We start from the raw sequence: 20,565 nt of genomic DNA, 5'->3' as shown, positions 1-20,565 counted from the left end.
GTCCCGCAAATGACATTGATACCAAGCCTCCCCTGTTAGAGGAAACTCCGCAGCAGGAGTATAAAAGTAAGCTCCGGTCTAGTAAAATAAGTCAGCCAGTTTAATTGTCTAAGTCCTCCCCTAGGTGAAACGGTTAGACAGGTATCTGACATGTATGAAATAGACCCCCATAGTGAGAGAGTTAGTCAAAACTCAATCCGATGTATCGTTTTTCTAAGTTTCATATTATTTTTAAGCCTGATGGTTACCTGCACGAGTTATGCATTTCATTTATGTTTTCCAATTTCTCATGTAAATAAGTCTTCTAATGCTACAGTAGAGCACACGTTTAGTGATCTGCCTCCTCATGAACTATCTTATCGTCTTGCTATGCGCAACAATTCATTTATCCGTATGTTGCATTATTCACACCAGACCAGCAATGCCACTAATTGTTGGGTATGTGGTCGACTCCCCCCTTTCCAGACACCGAAGGGAGTTCTGCCACTGTTTCCTTATCCGTTTTCACATAATGGTTCGTGTGGAGCATGGTCCACGTTAACGTCATCCTCAACTGATATGTCCTTTCTGAACAGTACATGTTTTCCAGACAAGGAAGGTCTTCCCCACAGAACAGGGTTAGATCTAGAAAATGAAGTTTATAATTTGGGTAATTATTCTTCGAATCTTATGGTCCTGAATGTTCAGTCTGATCCTACTCCAGACTTACCTGCTATTTCAGTACTACCAGTCAAAGGCGAATTATGTGTCAGAAATAATGGTTCCGTACATGTAGGACATAGTGATTGCACTACTATTGTCAAGTATAGTGACAGTGGGAAATCTATTTTCAAAGCTTCACGTCATTCTTATTTTGTTTGTGGCCAGACCGCATATGTTCGTCTGCCCCTCGATTGGGAGGGAACCTGTTACATTGCCTTCCTACTGCCACCAGTTTTTCTAGCCCCATCCGATTATCATAGAAACACACATCTAGTACACATTAGACATAGAAGGGAGATCGAGTCCCCGATTGTCGATCAAACTGAAACTGCTCTAGAACAGTATACGGATTTCAATAGAGGATTCTTCTTCTTTATAGGCCCTATCCAGAATAGTAAGTTAATACGTAGATTAACCAGAACCCTTGAAGCAGTAGTGAATGAGACTGCCTCTGCCCTAGGTAACTTAACCGAAGAGCAATCTGCTATGAGATTTGTCGTGCTCCAAAATCGTCTCGTTCTTGACGTCATACTGGCCGATAGAGGAGGAGCATGTAGAGTCATCGGATCTAGTTGCTGCATTTTCATTCCTAATAACGCGCCGTCTGTTTATTCAGCTATAACCAGACTCCATAAAATTGCCCATCAGTTACATCAGAATCCAGGCACCTGGAGATGGTCCGGTTGGTTCTGGAGTATAATTTCTGCCTGGGGATGGAAAGTATTGTCATTTCTAGGTATTGCAGTAGCGATCATATTCAGTTGCTGCCTCTGTATACAATGTGGCCCTGCGATTTGCGGCATTTGTGCTACCTTTTGTATTTCTAGTCCCAAGTCCCGTCCTAGATCCCGTTCCAAGACAATTCGAGACGAACAAATGATACTGTATGAAATGATAGATGGTATCATGAATATTGATGTTTCCTGATGGAAACGTAGTGGCAAGGAGGGAATGTGGAAAAGTAAATTTTGCCATGTCCTGTGTCCCTACGTGTCCCCCATCTTATGTTATGTGTGCATGATTAATATGCATATGTATTCCCCATGATCGATTAAAGACGCAATTACAGTTGTGTCCATCTCTAGTATGCCAGTTTCCAGTTCTCGTGAAAGCTACGAGTATCAGGCCTATGTAAAGCTACGTTGCCACGTTTCACAGTGTGCACGTTATTTCATTGTAAAGTCCCCGTTTCTAGGCCTCAAAAGGGCCCGGACTCAGATTCAGCTCCTGTCTCCTGAACCCTCGCTGAGGAGCGATACAGCCCCCACCTGTATCCCTGACCCTTCACTTACTTCCTGCCTCACAGTGCCCGGCTCGGCCTGGCTCTGCCTGCCAGTCTGCCAAGAGTATGTTATGATTCCAGTTATCAGTCCGGCTCTCCTTCTCTGCATTCCTAAGCTACTGAATCGCATCAATAGTTTCAGTCATCGTCTAGCCTTTACGTCTCCATGTAAGAGAAATACTGTATTTATGGTCATTTAATATTCCTCAACACACACTACATGTAGAATAATGCATGCACCAGTCTTAGTGTCTGTTAGCCTTTGCCCTGATAACTTTTGGATTCTATCAACATGTTCTCTAAACATCAGATACTAGATAGTGTTTAGGTACATGTCGCTCTAACTCTCCAGACTTTCGTCTCTCCTTCTAGCTCAGAAGTCATAGCCCCCAGCTTCTCCCTAGTAACACGTCATTGCCAGCTTGCGCGCACCACTAGGTTAGAGGTCCCGGCTCCTTAGGTAGCCCCCTCCATGTTTCCGCCCCATTTGTGACATATTCTGTTACGTTTACATCACATGTCTATGTATACGCCCTGTTCACGCCTCCTGTTACACCTACTTTCTGCCTTATCTCTCGCGACTGTTACAGGCCCCACCCACTGTAACGCCTACTGTATGTACTGTAATGTATTTTGTTTAACTATATATGCTTGTGCACTGTTATTAAAAGTTGCTAGCCATCCCAGATCTTGCCCGTGCAGGTTGTCCTGTTCCTGTCCTTATGTTGTATTAAACCTGCAAACTCCGGATACCTCGAATCTTGACTCTTATTTATTGAGCTATCTGTTATTGTTATGTCCAGTCAAAAATAGAGGCATTATTTATTTATCTACCACAACACACACACACATATACATATATACACATACATATACACACACACATACATATACACACATACACATACATATACACACATACACATACACATACATATACACACATACACATACATATACACACATATATACACACACACATATATACATACACACATATACACACACATATATATACATAAATACACACATACATACACACACACATATATACATACACATATATATATATATATATATTTCCAAACAATTTGTCCTGTCGCAGCGGGAGCTCTGTCCGGTGGGCGCCAGCGAAGAGACCAGGGCAGTGTCTCTAGTTAATCCAATACCAAAAAAGAAGAATATCGCGGCACACTTCTCAGTTTTCTCGCAGTTTTTTATTCAAACGTGACACAACCACTCCTACGCGTTTCGAACCGTAGTTCCTGATCACGGTAGTATTAGTGAACAAGAACTACGGTTCGAAACGCGTAGGAGTTGTTGTGTCACGTTTGAATAAAAAACTGCGAGAAAACTGAGAAGTGTGCCGCGATATTCTTCTTTTTTGGTATTGGATATATATAGATATATATATATATATATATATATATATATATATATATATATATATATATATATATATATATATATCCAAAACACCTCCTCCAAAAGAAAGAGCGGAAGTCTCACGGGGAAACAGTCAGGAAACACTTTAATCGGGCAAATTTCGGCATAATGCATTTCGGCCACCACTGGCCTTCTTCGGATGCCTTTGAATGTCAGGCGGCTGTTAAAACACATAATATAAGCGTCCGGCTACTCCCCCATTGGTGGGGATCCGCTCCGCCCCCTTACCCTCGTGCTTGCTCACCAACGCTGCAGTTCTATGTTGACTGCAGGTCCCAGGATGCACCATTTATCCAGGTAGGTGCTGCAGGGGGGATATACTGTCCAAAGTGGAATGGCGGTATTGCAGGACAACAGTCAGTGTAACTAAAGCCAATTTTCCTGTTTGTGGCAAAACCCGCAGTGTCTCATTGTGTCCCCCGTATACCGCTGCAGCCCCGCGTTCCAGGTCACCATGCTGGCATATATATATACACATACACACACATATATACATACACACATATATATATACATACACACATACATACATATACATACACATACACATACACATATACACATACACATACACATATATACATACACACATATATACATACATACACACATACACACATACATACACACATACACACATACATATACACACATACTTATACACACATATACATATACACACACACATATACATACACATACATACATATACACATACACATACATACATATATATATATAGAAAAATGCTATTTACCAGTATGCATCTGTTCTTGGCATGTAGAGCTGCAGAGTCGTACACTTTTGCAATAGATCGCCACCTGGTGTTGGGCTCGGATGATTGCAGGTTGTTGTCTTCTTGGAAGAAGTCTTTGTAGTCACGAGATAGGGGACTCCTCCCTAGGACAATACTGCGCATGGTCATCGACTCCATCCTCAGATTGTTTTTCGCCATGATGGGAAATGATGGAGTTAGTAGAAGTAAAGAGAAAGGATGTCCATGCGTGTGCATCTAAGCAAGATGAGTACAGGAACGGATACAAGTCCCGGGGAGGCGGGAGGGCGTGTACGACTCTGCAGCTCTACATGCCAAGAACAGATGCATACTGGTAAATAGCATTTTCCGTTCGAGGCATATGAGCTGCAGATCGTACACTTTTGCATCGATTGTGCAGCAGTGTCTCCCCTAGCGGTGGTCGCTTGTATCCGTTGCAGTATTTTGAAACAGTGTTCTAAGGACAGCTTGGCCTACTGCAGCTTGCTGCTTGGCTTGCATATCAACACAATAGTGTTTAGTGAAGGTGTGTATTGTAGACCATGTTGCTGCCTTGCTTATGTCCTCTAGTGGTATATTTCCTAAGAAAGTCATAGAAGGCTCCTAGTTTGCGAGTGGAGTGTGCTCTAGGAGGAACCGTTAGTGCACGTTTAGCTTTTTGATAGCATATCTGTATACACTTCACAATCCACCTGGCAATTACCCCCTTAGAGATGGGGTTGCCTTTGTGCGGGGGAGAGAAAGATACGAATAATTGTTTTGTCTTTCTGAAGGACTTAGTCCTATCTGTGTAGTATAACAGGGCTCTTCTAACATCTAAGGTGTGTAAAGCCCTTTCTGCAAAGAGAGTCTGGGTTTTGGAAAAACACAGGTAGCTCTACTGATTGGTTAAGATGAAAATGAGTGATAACCTTTGGCAGGAATTTTGGATTAGGCCTAAGAACCACTATGTTAGGATGTATTTGAAAAAATGGTTCTCGTATTGTGAATGCTTGTATTTCACTAACTCTTCTGAGAGAGGTGATGGCAACAAGGAAGGCAGTTTTCCATGTTAGGAATTGCAATTCACATTTGTGTAAAGGCTCGAAAGGGGGTCCCATAAGTCTTGTAAGGACAACGTTCAGGTTCCATACCGGAGCAGGTGGTAACCTAGGTGAGATTAATCTTTTTAATACTTCCATAAATGCTTTGATTGCAGGTACTCTGAAGAGAGATAGAGGTTGTCTATTCTGTAAATAGGTTGCAATTGCTGCCAGATGCAGGCGTATGGAAGAATAAGCTAGATTGGACCTTTGTAGGTGTAGAAGGTAACAAATGATATTTTGGATGGAAGCATCCAGTGGATCAATGTGATTATTGTTACAATATATTACAAATCTTTTCCACTTAGCGGCATAACATGCTCTGGTAGTGGGTTTTCTAGCTTCTTTAATTATGTTCATACAGTCCGGTGGCAGGTTTAAGTGACCAAACTCTAAGACTTCAGGAGCCAGATCGCCAAATTCAGTTGGCTTGGATCTGGGTGTCTTATTTCTCCATGGTTCTGTGTTAACAGGGAGGGCGTGAGCCGTAATTTTTGGTGTGGAGCCAGTGAGAAATCTAGTAGTGTGGTGAACCACGGCTGACATGCCCATGTGGGAGATACTAGTATTAGTTTCAGAGACTGTTGTCTGAGTTTGCGCACTACTAGTGGAATGAGTGGGAGAGGCGGCAAAGCGTACGCAAATCTGCCTGACCAGTTCATCCATATCGCATTCCCCTCCGACCGTGGGTGTGGAAACCTGGCGGCGAAGGTTGGGCATTTTGCATTTTCGTGGTTGGCAAACATATCTATCTGTGGATGCCCCCACCTTTGGAAGAATGGTTGAAGAACTTGTGGATGTATTTCCCATTCGTGAACCTGTTGTGACTGTCGACTTAACAGATCTGCTATCTGATTGTGAATTCCTGGAAGGTGTTCTACAGTCCGGTGTATGTTTTGAGGAATGGCCAATCTCCAAATGTTCTGCGCGAGCTGGGACAGTTGTAGCTAGTGTGTCCCCCCTTGTTTTTGTATATAGTACATGGCTGTCATTGTCTGTCCGGATTAAGACAGCTTTGTTTTGTACTTGCAATTGAAACGTCTTGAGTGCTAGGGAAATTGCTAGCGGCTCTAGATGGTTGATATGGAACATTTTTTGTTTGTTGTTCCATTGGCCTTGTGTCGTATAGTGTAAGAGATGGGCTCCCCATCCAGTGAGGGATGCGTCTGTTGTGAGCACCACTTGTGGAACAGGCTCTAGGAACGGCCGTCCTCTTGTTAAGTTTTTGGTGTTCCACCATTGCAGAGAGCGATATGTACGGCTGTCTACCAACACCAGGTCTGTGAGCTGACCGTGAGCCTGATTCCACTGTTGTGCTAGACATTTTTGTAGTGGGCGCATTTGCAGTCTTGCATGTGGAACTATGAAGATGCAAGACGCCATCATGCCTATTAGTCTCATGAACACTCTGGCTTGGAGAGACTGCTGGTGTTGAAAAACGGAGACTAAGGTCTGAATGCTGTGTATCCTGGCTGGACCGGGATACGCTAGAGCTGTAGATGTGTCTGTGGTAGCTCCTAGATACTGATGAACGTTCGAAGGCTCTAGGTGCGACTTGGTGTAGTTTATGGTAAACCCTAAGTCGTGCAGTGTTTGGATTGTTTGCTTTGTGTGTTGGACACATTGACTGAATGATTTTGCTTTTATGAGCCAGTTGTCGAGATAAGGGAAGACATGTATCGGTTGTCTTCTGAGATGTGCCGCTACTACTGCTAAGCACTTTGTGAACACTCGTGGTGCTGTTGTGACCCAGAATGGAAGGACTTTGAACTGATAGTGCTGTCCTTGTATGACAAACCTTAAATACTTCCGATGAGCAGGATGTATAGGAATGTGAAAGTAGGCATCCTTTAGGTCTAGTGGTGAAAGAAAATCGCCTTGTTGTAGTAGTGGGAGTACTTGTTGCAGAGTGATCATGTGAAAATGATCTGATTGTATGTAATGGTTGAGGGGCCTGAGATCGAGAATTGGTCGCAGTGTGCCGTCCTTTTTGGGGATTAGAAAGTACAGGGAGTAAACTCCTGTTCCTCTAAAGGAACTACTTGAATAGCATCCTTTTGTAGAAGTGCTAGAACTTCCTGTTGAAGCAGAGTCATCTGGTCTGTAGACATTGGACGCTGCCTGGGTGGTATGTTTGGGGGGGGGGGTTGCTGTGAGTTCTAGGCAGTAGCCATTTTGGATAATCTGTCTCACCCACCCGTCTGTTGTGATGGAATTCCAGACAGGTAGGAACTGTGATAATCTGCCCCCCACAGGAGTGGAATGCTGTAGGGGAGGCAGAGGGAAGTCACTGTTTGGGAGTGGAAGAGGAGCGGTTGTTGTTATTACCTCTATCTCTTCCCTTATTATTATTGCCTCTGTATCCTCCTCTAAAGTAGCCTTTGTTAGAGGAGGTCTGTGTGTGCGTTTTAAAAGATGATGTTGTATCTGCACCGGTTTGCTTAGAGCCTCCTCTAAAAAAGGAGCGGCGAAAAGAACTTCTAGTCTGAGTGGATTGTAATGCACCCATAGACTTAGCTGTGTCTGTGTCTTTTTTTATTTTTTCTAGTGTATTATCTACTTCCTGCCCAAACAATTGGTTCCGATTGAAGGGCTGGTTCAAGATGGTAGTTTGTACCTCTGTTTTACACCCTGAAATGCGTAACCACGCATGTCGTCTGAGTATAACACTAGTATTGACTGCTCTGGATGCTATGTCAGCTCATCTAGTGCACATTCAATTGAGGCATTAGATATTAATTTGCCTTCTTGTATGAGCTCTGTTGCCTGATCTTTGTATTGATCTGGGAGGTGCTCCATGAGTTTTTCTAATTGGTCGTAGAGAGCCCTGTCATATCGTGAGAGCAGGGCTTGTGTATTTGCTATGCGCCATATATTTGTAGCCTGCGCAGCAATCAGTTTCCCTGACGCATCAATGACTTTGGATTCTTTGTCAGTTGGGGGCGTATTACCAGAAGTCTGGGAGTTAGCTCTTTTCCGTGCATTAGACACTACTAAAGAGTCTAGTGGCAGATGTCCCTTAATATAGACTGGATCAGATGGTGCTGGCCTATATTTCTTTTTTATTCTTGGATTTAACACCCTACAGCGTACCGGGTCTTTAAATATTTCTGGAGCATGTTTAATGACTCCTTTGTTCATGGGTAGTATTTATGTAGACCTTTGTGAGTGCTCAAATGTATCGAGTAAAAAATCCTCATCAATGGCATCAGAGTGCATTGAAGCCCCGTGGTAAAGGGCAGCTCTATTTAAGAGACGATTAAATCCAATACGGTCTTCTGGAGGGGAAGGTTTTGTTGGGTAAGACTGAGGATCAGGAATGTCGGGCACATTGTGTGGTGGAAAACCATATATATCGTCATCTCTAGGGTATTCTGGATTGACATCTTCATCTACAGGGTATGCATGTGGCTCTGGTATGTCATTTCCCCCACCTAGATCATACTCCTCATCAGTGTGGTGATGCCGGAGATTGAACAGGAGAAACTGTAGGTTCAATGTAAGGAGGGATAGGAGAGGAAGAAGGTGAAAGACAGGAAGGGTGCATTGGAGAAGCTGTACAATCCTTCGTTTTGGCAGGGACCCCAGGTAGAAGTGGTGTGTCTGCTGGTCTCCTCTTGTAAGGAATAGCTTCCACATGTCCAATTTTTAGATTGATATGGACTTTCCTTTGCTTAGGATCTGGTCTAAACAGTTCTTCTTCTACAACCTTCTTTGGAGTTGATTTTTTCGGTGCCGATAAGGGTTGTTTTGTGTTTTTTGCTGTAGGAGGCGTTATCGAGTCCCGTGGCAAATTCTTTAGTGCCGAAGATGGTTTCGGCTTGGTAGGCTTGTTAGATGGCTTAGGTGTCTCTGAAGCTGGCCTTGGAGTCTTTGGTGCCGAGGTTGGAGATTTTGGAGTGGAGACAGGTCTCGTGGCCTTGAGGCGTCAGACTCTGGCTTTCCATCTTAATTTTTGGAACCGGAAGGCTTTGGAGCCGGAGCTTTCTGCGGATCCGGTACAGTTTTCGGCTTCGGTGTAGGAAGGTGGATATCTGACTATGGTTACCCTCAACTTTTTGCCTAGTGTTTTGCTGGTTTTTGACTTAGTTGGCCTGGGATCCTGCTATTCAGGACCTCAGGCTTCCTGCTCTCTCTGTTAAAATGGACTCCATGTACCCTAGGTACATATCTAATTGGATACTGAGTCACCTTATCAGTCCCTGTACAGTGTACCTTAGGTACCCAGGGCATAGGTGTACCCAGGGCCTACCAGGGGCTGCTGCATGTATTATGCCACCCCTGGCTGGCCATCCAAAACTGACACAACTGGCTGCTAAGCCAGCTGGGGCAAGGTGGTGTAATCACCCTTTGCTATAGATATAGTATACCTATATATAACCCCAAAATGGACACATATACTCCTATCAGTCACTCCTATGGCAGGCCTTATCAATCCTGAAGGCAGAGTGCTTGGAATTATGTGAGATGGTGCTCTAGCATGAGCTGAGCCTGTCTGCAGCTTGCGGAACCAAGTCCTAATAGCTGTTCCATGATTACGCTATACCATATTCTCTTAAGTGCATTATAATCCTCGCGGTTGAATGCTAACTCTGGTATAACTATCAAAACATGTCGAGTAAGGTGTCATACAAATTGGAATACTACCCCCTCGTCAATTCTGGCGACGGGGGTAGCATTCCAACCTTCTAGAGGGACACGACATGTATGTAACTGTAACCCCGGTTAAAGTTAAGCTAGAGCCTCAGCATCACAAAATGGATGCTGCCACCACAGACACAAGTCTGCCCTCCTGCTGCTGGGAGTCCTTCCAGCGAGGGAGGTTTGGACAAAGGGTTTCCTGCCTTGGGAGGTGCTAGCACCACCCCAGACAGAATTTTGTGAATTGGGTAGGACAGGCCTGAAAGGAATGAGACATGCCTGGGGCACACAAGGTGCCCTGTGCATACACCGGTTCAAACCAGTTGATGGGGCCTCCCTGCCCCAGCTCTGGTGCGAAAACCGGACAAAGGATAGGGGGTGTAACCACCCCCCTTCCTGGTCCCACCCATGGGAGGGACCTAGTCACTAGTGCAGCCCTTTTTAGGAGAATAAAGGTAGGAGCTGGTCCCATTCAAAATTAGATTAATCCTGAACTACTCTACAAGAAGAAACTCTGGACTTCGACGTTCTGCTCCACAGAAGACTGAAGAATCTCCCTTGAGGGCAAGGAGTGTCCACCCTGCAACTGCAGGCACCATCAAGCGTCCAGCGGCTTCACTTTGCCGTCTTCCCTTGAGGATCCAGACGAGACCCGGATTCCCAGACCTCTCAGACCTCAACTCACATCAACAGCACAGCTGAGATCCGTGGGTGCGAAGAGACACGTGGGACCGGCCATCTTGGAGAAACTGCACTTCGCTTCCAGCACGACTTCCGAGGTAAACTCGACCAAGTGCTTTGGGGATTGAGAAGCCCCAGCCCCGAGCAGCTCCTGCACCGAAGATCAGCCCTCCAGCCTCGACGAGATCTCAGTGGGGCCCTTCTGTCTGTTTGCTGCTCGACGCGTTGTCTGGCCACTTGCCGGCTGGCTAGTGACCTTCTAGACGACGAACTTTGAAAACTACACTGCTGGTCTGGTTGCTCCAAACTGGCCCTTGCTCCCTTCCAAAAGATGAGCACCCTGGACCCTCCTGGTCCACTCCAGACGCCGTTTCCACTCACCGCGTGGGTTGCCTTTGCCAAGGCCTATCGACGCCGAATCCGGAACAGACACCGCCGACAGCGAGAGTCTGCGAGGGACAGCTCGTGCCTCCTTCCTGGTCCACGTGGCTGCAGAGTCAAGCGTCCACTCTGAACCTGATTGTGACGACGACATCTGGTTCCTTCCTGGTTGCACTCCAGTCACTGGCTAGTGACTGTGAACATTGTCCCCTCTGCTTTCAGGTCGTCAGCATCTCTGATCCACCCTTGGATCCCACCGGACATCTTCCTCCTGGTCGCCTGCAGCATCTTTTCTTTCAGGCTCCATTGACTTCAACGCAGAAACCCGACACAACTTCGCACCTATGCACCCGCAGCCCGTGGGTGAGGTAACAAGAGCATTTCGGTGCTCAAGGGTAGCTTGACTCTCCTAGTGTCTAGATTTACAGTCGTTTTAGTGATAACCAGTCAGGATTGTCCGTACTCACCTTTTTCTTGAACTGTACTGTCCACAGGCGTTGTTACGCATCTCACGTGTGAGTTCACACTCTGCACACGCGTCCCATGGGCCTCCTATTACTTACCTAAGGTTAGGATAGCGTAGTCTCAGCGATCCTACAGCCTCTGGACAGCTCCATTCCTTCTATCGATTTCCTTATACCAATTACTTAGTATATGGTTTGCCGTGCCCCTGGGGCACCATTGTAATTTTGTGCAACCTATCGTATTTTTCCTAAGAGATTGTCATGTGCTTAGCCCTCTGATCTCATAAAGAGTTCAGAGGTGTTTGTTATTAATACATATATTGTTTATTTTCATAAAAACCTGTGTGGTGTCCTTTCATCGGGTATTCAAAGGGTTATATTGTGGTAAAACAGCTGGCTTCACATGCCAAAAGAGTTTAGCCTAAGACTGCTTTGTCCATGCTACCATTAGGATAGCTGGTCTATAAGGTTGACTTACAACCAATCAACATAAGGGTTGTTTGGACTGATACAAGGTGATCACTAGAACTAGTGAGCATCATATATCAGGCCAACTTCTCACATTGGGCACCGATGCATCTTTTGGTTTGGGTGCCGAAGGGTCTTTGTCTTTGGGCACCGAAGGGCGTTTTGGCTTCGGTGTCAAAGAATCCTTCGGTGTCGAAGGATGAGTGTGCTTCGGTGCCAATGGAAGAGGTGAACTTGGCACATGTGGTTTTGTCGGTGCCGAGGCACCATGAGGCGTAGTTGTTTTCCTCGGAGCCGAGTCCGAAGGCGGGGCGTCTGACGGTATTTTTCGGTCTCGACTGGGCCCCATGGGCGGAGTGCTGACCGTTGCCTTTGGCTTGGGTAGTGTCTGTTGTGCAGGGGCAAGAGTACTCACGGGTTGACGAGATGGAATCGAGTCATCTGAGTCCTCTGCCCCCGATATGATCTGGAGATCAGGCGAGTCTTCCTCGGCGACGAGTGGAGCCTCGTCCTAGGAGAGGTCTTCGAGCGGATCTTCACCTCCAGGGATGTCTTCTTCGACGATCTCCTCCTCGAAGATGGCCTCCGGTGCTGGTGCTGATCTCCTCATCTCGTGTTGACGTGCCCTCTGATCCTGAATGGTCTTTTTCGATCGGAAGGATGCACAAGCTGTGCAGGTCGAATAGTCGTGTTTCGGCGGCAGACAGAGGTTGCAGACCTAGTGATGGTCGCTATGAGGGAATTTTGCACCACATACCGGGCATCTCTTGAATGGAGTTCTGTCCATGAGGGGTAGGCCGCCCGGCGCCGATAAGCCCAACGGCCCGCGTCGACGCACCGGAATGTGGCTGATGGTGTCAAAAGTATTCTATTCGATATCGATAAAGTTTTACAAAGTTTTTTCGCTTCGAAGTTGCTGGAAAAGTCTTTTCTAGCCGGAGCGGAAAACTTTCATCCGAACCCAGTGGCGGAAAAAACCAATCTGAGGATGGAGTCAATGACCATGCGCAGTATTGTCCAAGGGAGGAGTCACCTATCTCGTGACTACAAAGATATCTTCCAAGAAGATAACAACCTGCAATCATCCAAGCCCAACACCAGGTGGCGATCTATTGCAAAAGTGTACGATCTGCAGCTCATATGCCTCGAACATACATATACATACATATATATACACACATATACATATATATATATATATATATATACACACATATACATATATATATATACACACACATATACATATATATATATACACACATATACATATTACCTACTGGCGGTCGCCAGTAGGTATATATAGTTAGGATTTTTTCTCTATGGGATTTTTGAAAATTCTATGTCTAATAACTTTGCCGTTTGTGGACGGAATTGGCTGAAATTTTCAGGAAAATGGCACATTTTGTTTCTGAGCAGCCTTTGAAAATTTGGGGGGGGTTCGTCAAGGGGGGGCCGAGAAAAAAGGGGGGTCCCAAAACGCGTTTTTCCCATGTTAATTTCCATAGGGCGGTTGGCCTCACTTTTAGCCCGAACGGCTGAATGGATTTGCACGAAACTTGGCAAAATTGTAGGGACTGGTAGCCCGATGTGCCTTTTGTAGGTCTCAATATATGTGCTCCAGTGGATTTTGAGAAATTAACGTTTAAAAAAAGATATATATCTGTAAGCGCGGACCGGGCAGCGGCCTAGGACGCGTACTTTTCGCGCAACGGAGCTTTGTGAAGCGAAGCTGATTGGTTCTCCGGCGTCTGTCAACATTCCAAACAGTCCGTAGTGGCCGCAAACAGTCCGTAGTGGCCGCCATCTTGTCTCTCGGTAGGATCGAGAGACAAGAGGAGGCCAAAGCGAAGGGGCAAATGACCATAAGGGGGAATAGTAGATCCTCGCTGACCCCCTAGGTTTGATGTGGAGGTTTTAAAAGGGCCCCGCGGGGCAAAAAAAAAAAATTATAATAATAATCTTACGGCTGAATGGATTTGCACGAAACTTGGCAAAATTGTAGGGACTGGTAGCCCGATGTGCCTTTGCTAGGTCTCAATATATGTGCTTCAGTGGATTTTGAGAAATTAACGTTCAAAAAAAGATATATATCTGTAACAGCGCACCGCTTCGCGTACTTTTCGCGTTACGGAGCTTTGCGAAGCGAAGCTGATTGGCTCTCCGGTGTCTGTAAACATTCCAAACAGTCCGTAGCGGCCGCCATCTTGTCTCTCGGTAGGATCGAGAGACAAGAGGAGGCCAAAGCGAAGGGGCAAATGACCATAAGGGGGCATAGTAGATCCTCGCTGATCCCCTAGGTTTGATGTGGAGGTTTTAAAAGGGCCCCGCGGGGCAAAAAAAATAAATAATAATAATAATCGAACGGCTGAATGGATTTGCACGAAACTTGGTAAAATATTAGGGACTGGTAGCCCGATGTGCCTTTGCTAGGTCTCAATATATGTGCTTCAGTGCATTTTGAGAAATTAACGTTCAAAAACAAGATATATATCTGTAACAGCGCTCCGCTTCGCGGAGATAAAATTATATCTGTATTACCTAGCTGTTGCTAACACCAGTTAGCGACGGCTAGTAGGAGATAGCGACCATCTTGGGCCCCACTTTGCATGTGAGTGATATTTATCACTAATGACATGCAAAGTGGGCATGCCAAGATGTTAGCGACTGGAAACAGTCGCTAACATCGCTATCTCCTATTATCAACTTTTGGAAATATTCGAGATAAGCGCGAATATCTCCAAAAAGTAACAGCTGCCCTGAGCAGTTCTTAGCCATGTTATCCTATGGGAGGTGGATAACATGGCTAAGAGGATTAGCTCGGTAATGCATGAATATCGCTGAGTTTTCAGCGATATTAATGCATTGCGGTCGGTTTTTATCGTATTTGCGATAAACTTTGATAATAGCAAGGTTTATCTGCGATAATTTCTGACGGTAAAAAAATCTTTGCAATGCATCGTTAGGGATAAATATCGCTTAACTTTGGTAATATGCCCCAACGTCTGTTAACGTTCGATTCGAAGGAAATCAGGAAGTGTTGAAAAACATTGTCTGCGCCATCTTGTCTTTTTTCAAATGCCACACTTTTGTCGTGCACGGCAGCCATTTTAGATGCCTTGACCAGACCCACTCTGTGCACGCTGTCGATCCTTAGCATGGCTCCCCACCCTCGCAAGCATCTCCCCCAGGCAGTGGTCACCCCCGCTCTCTGTCTTATGCATGGGTAATAAACCTCCCCCCATCTGCGCTGCTCTTTCCTGAGAATCACACCCTGTGCCCGCCCGACACCTCCCTTTCGCCCTATTCACTACTGCACCCTCTGACACTCCTTTTCCTCTGTGTCCGATTGTCCAGGCTGGTCCTAGGGTATCAGCTAGCCCTGCAGATGTAGTTTATGGCCACAGCTGTAAAGATTCACCCCTCTTCAAAGGAGTTATAGTAGATCAAGGCCCACACTCGATGAGATCCGTCACAGCAGAAGCGTTGCTATTATCTGAAAACCATCCTGTATTGTGATTGGGGAGGGGACCGAGCGTGAAGCGGAAGATTCCAGGGATGACTCTTTGTACATGAAAGTTTTTACAATTATGTGTCACATTAAAAATATATAGCACTCCGACAAAGTAGTAAGATTATAAAACTTTAATAATTTATAAATATATACAAGAAAACAAAAATAGTAATAACATATAAACATTTTTAGGGAAAAACAACGAAGTAGCGGTCGGCTGTGCGAATAGTCCCAACGCAGCACAACGTCCAGATTTCCGGCGTGGGGCGGGTCATCAGTAGCAAACTGTTGTGCGAATAGTTCCAAGGCAGCAGAACGCGCTGAAATCTAGATGACACGAAAGTGATGTCTAGTAAGTTGCCACCCAGCAAATAACGGCGTGGGGCGTCGCGGGGGGTGGGTCTTCAGTAGCAAACTGTTGTGCGAATAGTTCCAAGGCAGCAGAACGATGGCACCAAGGTGATGTCCAGTAAGTTGCCGCACTGGTTTTGGTATCCTACAATGCTGCTCCGAATAACGGCGTGGGGCGCCCCGGGGGAGGCGGCGTGAACGGGCCTCTCCAGGTGGAGTGTCATCTGTTGTAGTGGGGCGCCCCTTTACCGTTTCAGTTGCCATTCCGTCCGTTTTTGGTCCACTGTGTCAAAAGCCGCAATTCAGCTGAGTTGCGCCCACTCTTGCGGTGCAGCGATAGGCGGCTGTCACAGGACTCTCAAAATGGCGGCAGGCTCTTTCCTTTTTGGGCCTGGTCCACTGAAATGGCCCTGGGACACCTTGGAAATCGGACGCTTGTCTGCTAGGTCTTGGACCCCATTCTCGAAAGCGTCCCCTCCGCCTTGAGAATTCATCAAAAGTTTTGGGGGCCCCGACTCCTGCAGGCTTCTGGTGGGGAGCGGCTGCCATGATTGCTCGCGGAATGACTACGACGGAGCTACGAGATGGTGGTGCTCTCATGCTGACGCCAGCTTCAGTCTGAAACATCCAGAAACAAGGTGGGGCTTTCATAGTTTGGAAAAAAAAAAAGTTTTCATCCAATGAAAAGTGTTGTTTTTAGGTCATATGATCAAGCCTTCCATCATTAGGAAACCAAAAGTAAAATGAACCAATGAAAAGTTTTATAAACAAGTCACATGACCTGTTATGCGGCATAGGGTATAAAATGCGGAGAAAATACGTTGGCACGTGAGGCGGCGTCAGTAGCGGACCGATGTGCGAATAGGCCGAAGGCAACACAGCGCGCCAAGATCCGGATGGCACCGAGGTGGTGTCCAGCAAGTTGCAGCACTGGTGTGGCCATCCTACAATGTTGAAAGTCGGCGTGGGGCGCCCCGTTGGCCTGTGAGTTTGCGTCAGTAGCGGACCGATGTGCGAATAGGCCGAAGGCAGCACAACGCGCCAAGATCCGGATGGCACCGAGGTGGTGTCTAGTAAGTTGCCGCACTGGTGTGGCCATCCTACAATGCTGAAAGTCGGCGTGGGGCGCCCTGTTGGCCTGTGAGATGGTGTCAGTAGCGGACTGATGTGCGAATGGGGCCAAAGGCAGCGCAACAATATTTTCTGACTGACACCACAAGGCGCTGAGATGCCAAGATCCGGATGGCACCGAGGTGATGTCTAAGTTGCGGACTGATGTGCGAATGGGGCCAAAGGTAGCGTAACAATATTTTCTGTATGGAAGATACCACTAGGCGTTGAGATGCCAAGATTCGGATGGCACCGAGGTGATGTCTAGCAAGTTGCTGCACTGGTGTGGTCATCCTACAATGCTGAAACTCGGCGTGGGTCGCCCCATTAGCCTGTGAGATGGCGTCAGTAGCGGACCGATGTGCGAATAGGCCGAAGGCAGCACAACGCGCCAAGATCCGGATGTCACAGTGGTGGTTTCATAGTTGAGAGGCACTTCATCTGCAGTGGGGCGCCGAGATCCGGATGGCACCGAGGTGATGTCTAGCAAGTTGCTGTACTGGTGTGGTCATCCTACAATGCTGAAAGTCGGCGTGGGGCGCCCCATTAGCCTGTGAGATGGCGTCAGTAGCGGACTGATGTGCGAATGGGGCCAAAGGCAGCACAACGCGCCAAGATCCGGATGGCACCGAGGTGGTGTCCAGCAACTTGCCGCACTGGTGTGGCCATCCTACAATGCTGCGCCGAAAGTCGGCGTGGGGCGCCCCGTTGGCCTGTGAGTTCGCGTCAGTCAGTGGGGGCTGTTTGAGGATCTGACTGCATTGGAAAGCAATGTGATGCTGTGCGTCGCCCCCAAGATGGAGGTTCCTCGGCTGCAGTGGGGCGCCCCTTGGTGTTTCACTCGCTATGCAGCTGAGTTGCGTGCGCACTTGTGGCGAATAGGCCGAAGGCAGCACAACGCGCCGAGATCTGGATGGCACCGAGGTGGTGTCCAGCAATTTGCCGCACTGGTGTGGCCATCCTACAATGCTGCGCCGAAAGTCGGCGTGGGGTGCCCCGTTGGCCTGTGAGGTGGCGTCAGTAGCGGACCGATGTGTGAATAGGCCGGAACCAGCACAAGGCGCCAAGATCCGGATGGCACCGAGGTGGTGTCATAGTTGAGAGTTCTGAGCAGCGCTTGTAACACTGTCTGAAGCTTATTTGCACCTGCTGCAGCTTCACTATTGCCCTGGTGTGGCCTAAGATCGCCCATGACATAGGCGGCCACCTCCCGGGGTCCGGCGGAACTTTTTTCCTTTTCCTTTGTGCATCTTGTCCCACAATCCGTTTGACCTGAAGACACGACCAGGTCCCTGAATGTGTGCAGGGGGACGCTATTGATTGAATCAAAATGGCGGCTTCACACAAAGCTGACTCAAGCGTTGCTGCTGATGCTATACAGAGAAAAACTGGTTTTCAGTTTGTACATTCTTCAGGATTTTTCCATCCAAGGCTGGTTGAGAGTTTGTATAACAATGGCTTCAGATTTTCAACATACTACTCTTCAACATTCTTCCTAAATGTAACAATGTGAGACTCACTAGGAGAACGGTGTAGTGAGGGCCACAAACGGCTGTTTGTCTTTCCTTTCAAAATGCTGCCAACAATATTTTCGGAATGGAAGACAACACAAGGCGCTGAGATTCGGTTGGCACCGAGGTGGTGTCCAGCAAGTTGCCGCACTGGTGTGGCCATCCTACAATGCTGCGCCGAAAGTCGGCGTGGGGTGCCCGAAGGGGGGGGGGGAGGCGGCGCAAACGAGCCTCTCCCGCTTCTCCATGTGGAGGTAGTTCATCTGCAGTGGGGCGCCGAGATCCGGATGGCACCGAGGTGGTGTCTAGCAAGTTGCCGCACTGGTGTGGCCATCCTACAATGCTGCGCCGAAAGACGGCGTGGGGTGCCCGAAGGAAGTGTCCTTATCCAGGGCATTATCGCTGTATCATGTCCTCCACTAAAATGGCCCTGGGACACCTTAGAACTCTGACGCTCGATTTTTTTTTCCTTTCCTGTACATGCAAAAAAAGGTAAATGCCCGGTACGTTACACGCTTCATCTGCCACGATGAACTCTCCAGAGGAACCGAAAAAAAATATAGTTGTGGTAACTATACCATGCATCGTCATATGGAGAGGTGGCACCAATTAATTATAGTGCTGCATAAAAGAGAGATTTGGAGGAGAACCCCTGACCTGCTAGTACATTCATCAAAGAAGTGGCACTGAGAGCTTCAGAGGCAAGGGAAACGGTCCCAAATTTTTAGAAGAACTTTGGAAAGATTAAAATGACATGTTTAGATTGTGGCAAATTAATTTCATGTGGACAGATGAGTGTTACTCTAATAAATACAGCATATGAACATCATCATAGTCGATGGTTGGTAGAGACATTTTGACTATATCCTGGACCTGCCCGTCCTCGCCCAAAATGGCGCCGGAATAAATGGGACTCGTAACTCCTTGTTGTGTACTGGTTGCAGAACCTTGAAATCACGAGATACGTATGCAGTTTTGAAGCACATGGCGGGCGGGGACGAGAATTGATTGAATATTTCGACATCCCTATTGATATTAAGTTCTGATGTGTTATTGATTACTGTACTGTTGAAAGTTCGAATTAACGTCACCCATGGTACTTGCCCGCAAATGTATATCTAGATAATTTTATTGTAACTGGCCCTGTCGTATTTTAATTATAAAATGTACGTCCACCGATTCCGTAACTGTTAGACACCTTAGTTCTTGCAACCTAATGGCCCGCCCGTTACGTTCCTCTACAGTGTAAATGTCTACTCATCACATACGATTACAGTTTGCTCCGTGGCCGGCCCACGTGGTTATAGGCTCGTATTTGTATAATGAAATTTTCACAATAAAGGTTTTTAAAAGAAAACATGGTAGTAGTATATACATTGGTAAAGTTTGTAATAATAGTCACTGTTTTAGAATCATTAAAAGGCAAGTGAAATAAAGCAGACCAATTACATGAAGGGTAAAAGGTATAATACGAAGGAACGCAGTAAAGATAAATGGTCAAGGGCTGTTGTGTTTTCTATTCCTGCAACATAAAGTGATCGATAAGAATCTCATATTCAGGCGTATCGGCGACAGACAGCAGGTCGACCCTCTTTTGCTCAACGGCTCCATCATGGGACGAAGAAACGCTCTTTTTCTCGAAAAAAGAATATATTTTACTTGCAGGACAGTTGTAAAATTTCCGGGAAAGTACATTAGTCTGGAACATTATAACATATTTAAGAAAAAATAATGTTCGGAAGTAATGAAAAGCGTAATTTTTAGGTCATATGACCAAGCCTTTCATCATTACAATAAGAAAAGTAAAATGAACCAATGAAAAGTTTTATTAACAAGTCACATGACTTGTTATGCTTACGTTACGCGCTGCGCGCCCCGGATGACTTCCGGATGCGCTAACGCGGCGCGTCATATGACGCATTACGCGACAACGCAGGTCCAGAATATAGTCAAAATGTCTCCACCAACCAGCGGTCGGAACACAACCCCTTTCAGCAGGCTAAATAGTTCTGTTAAATGACAACAGAAGGGACAGGCAACAAGAACCATCAGTCAAAGAGGGGAGGGCTAGTTCTTCTCTACCGGGTTACATTGGGGCGCTACCGGAACTGATCGAATTGGTAGTCTACAGTGTTTCTGGATGTTTCAGACTGAAGC

General features: G+C 46.5%; 1 protein-coding gene across 1 annotated transcript in view; it reads right to left on the bottom strand.

Moving 5' to 3' along the window:
- DYNC1H1 (dynein cytoplasmic 1 heavy chain 1) overlaps window positions 1–20,565 on the bottom strand; it is a 1,596,152-nt gene that overhangs the window by 848,352 nt on the left and 727,235 nt on the right. The gene's annotated exons all lie outside the window — the stretch shown is intronic.

This window comes from Lissotriton helveticus, chromosome 9, assembly GCF_964261635.1.
Source record: "Lissotriton helveticus chromosome 9, aLisHel1.1, whole genome shotgun sequence".
NCBI classification, from domain to species: Eukaryota; Metazoa; Chordata; class Amphibia; order Caudata; family Salamandridae; genus Lissotriton; species Lissotriton helveticus.
Note: the sequence above shows the minus strand (reverse complement) of the source record. Positions and strands in the feature narration are given on the sequence as shown.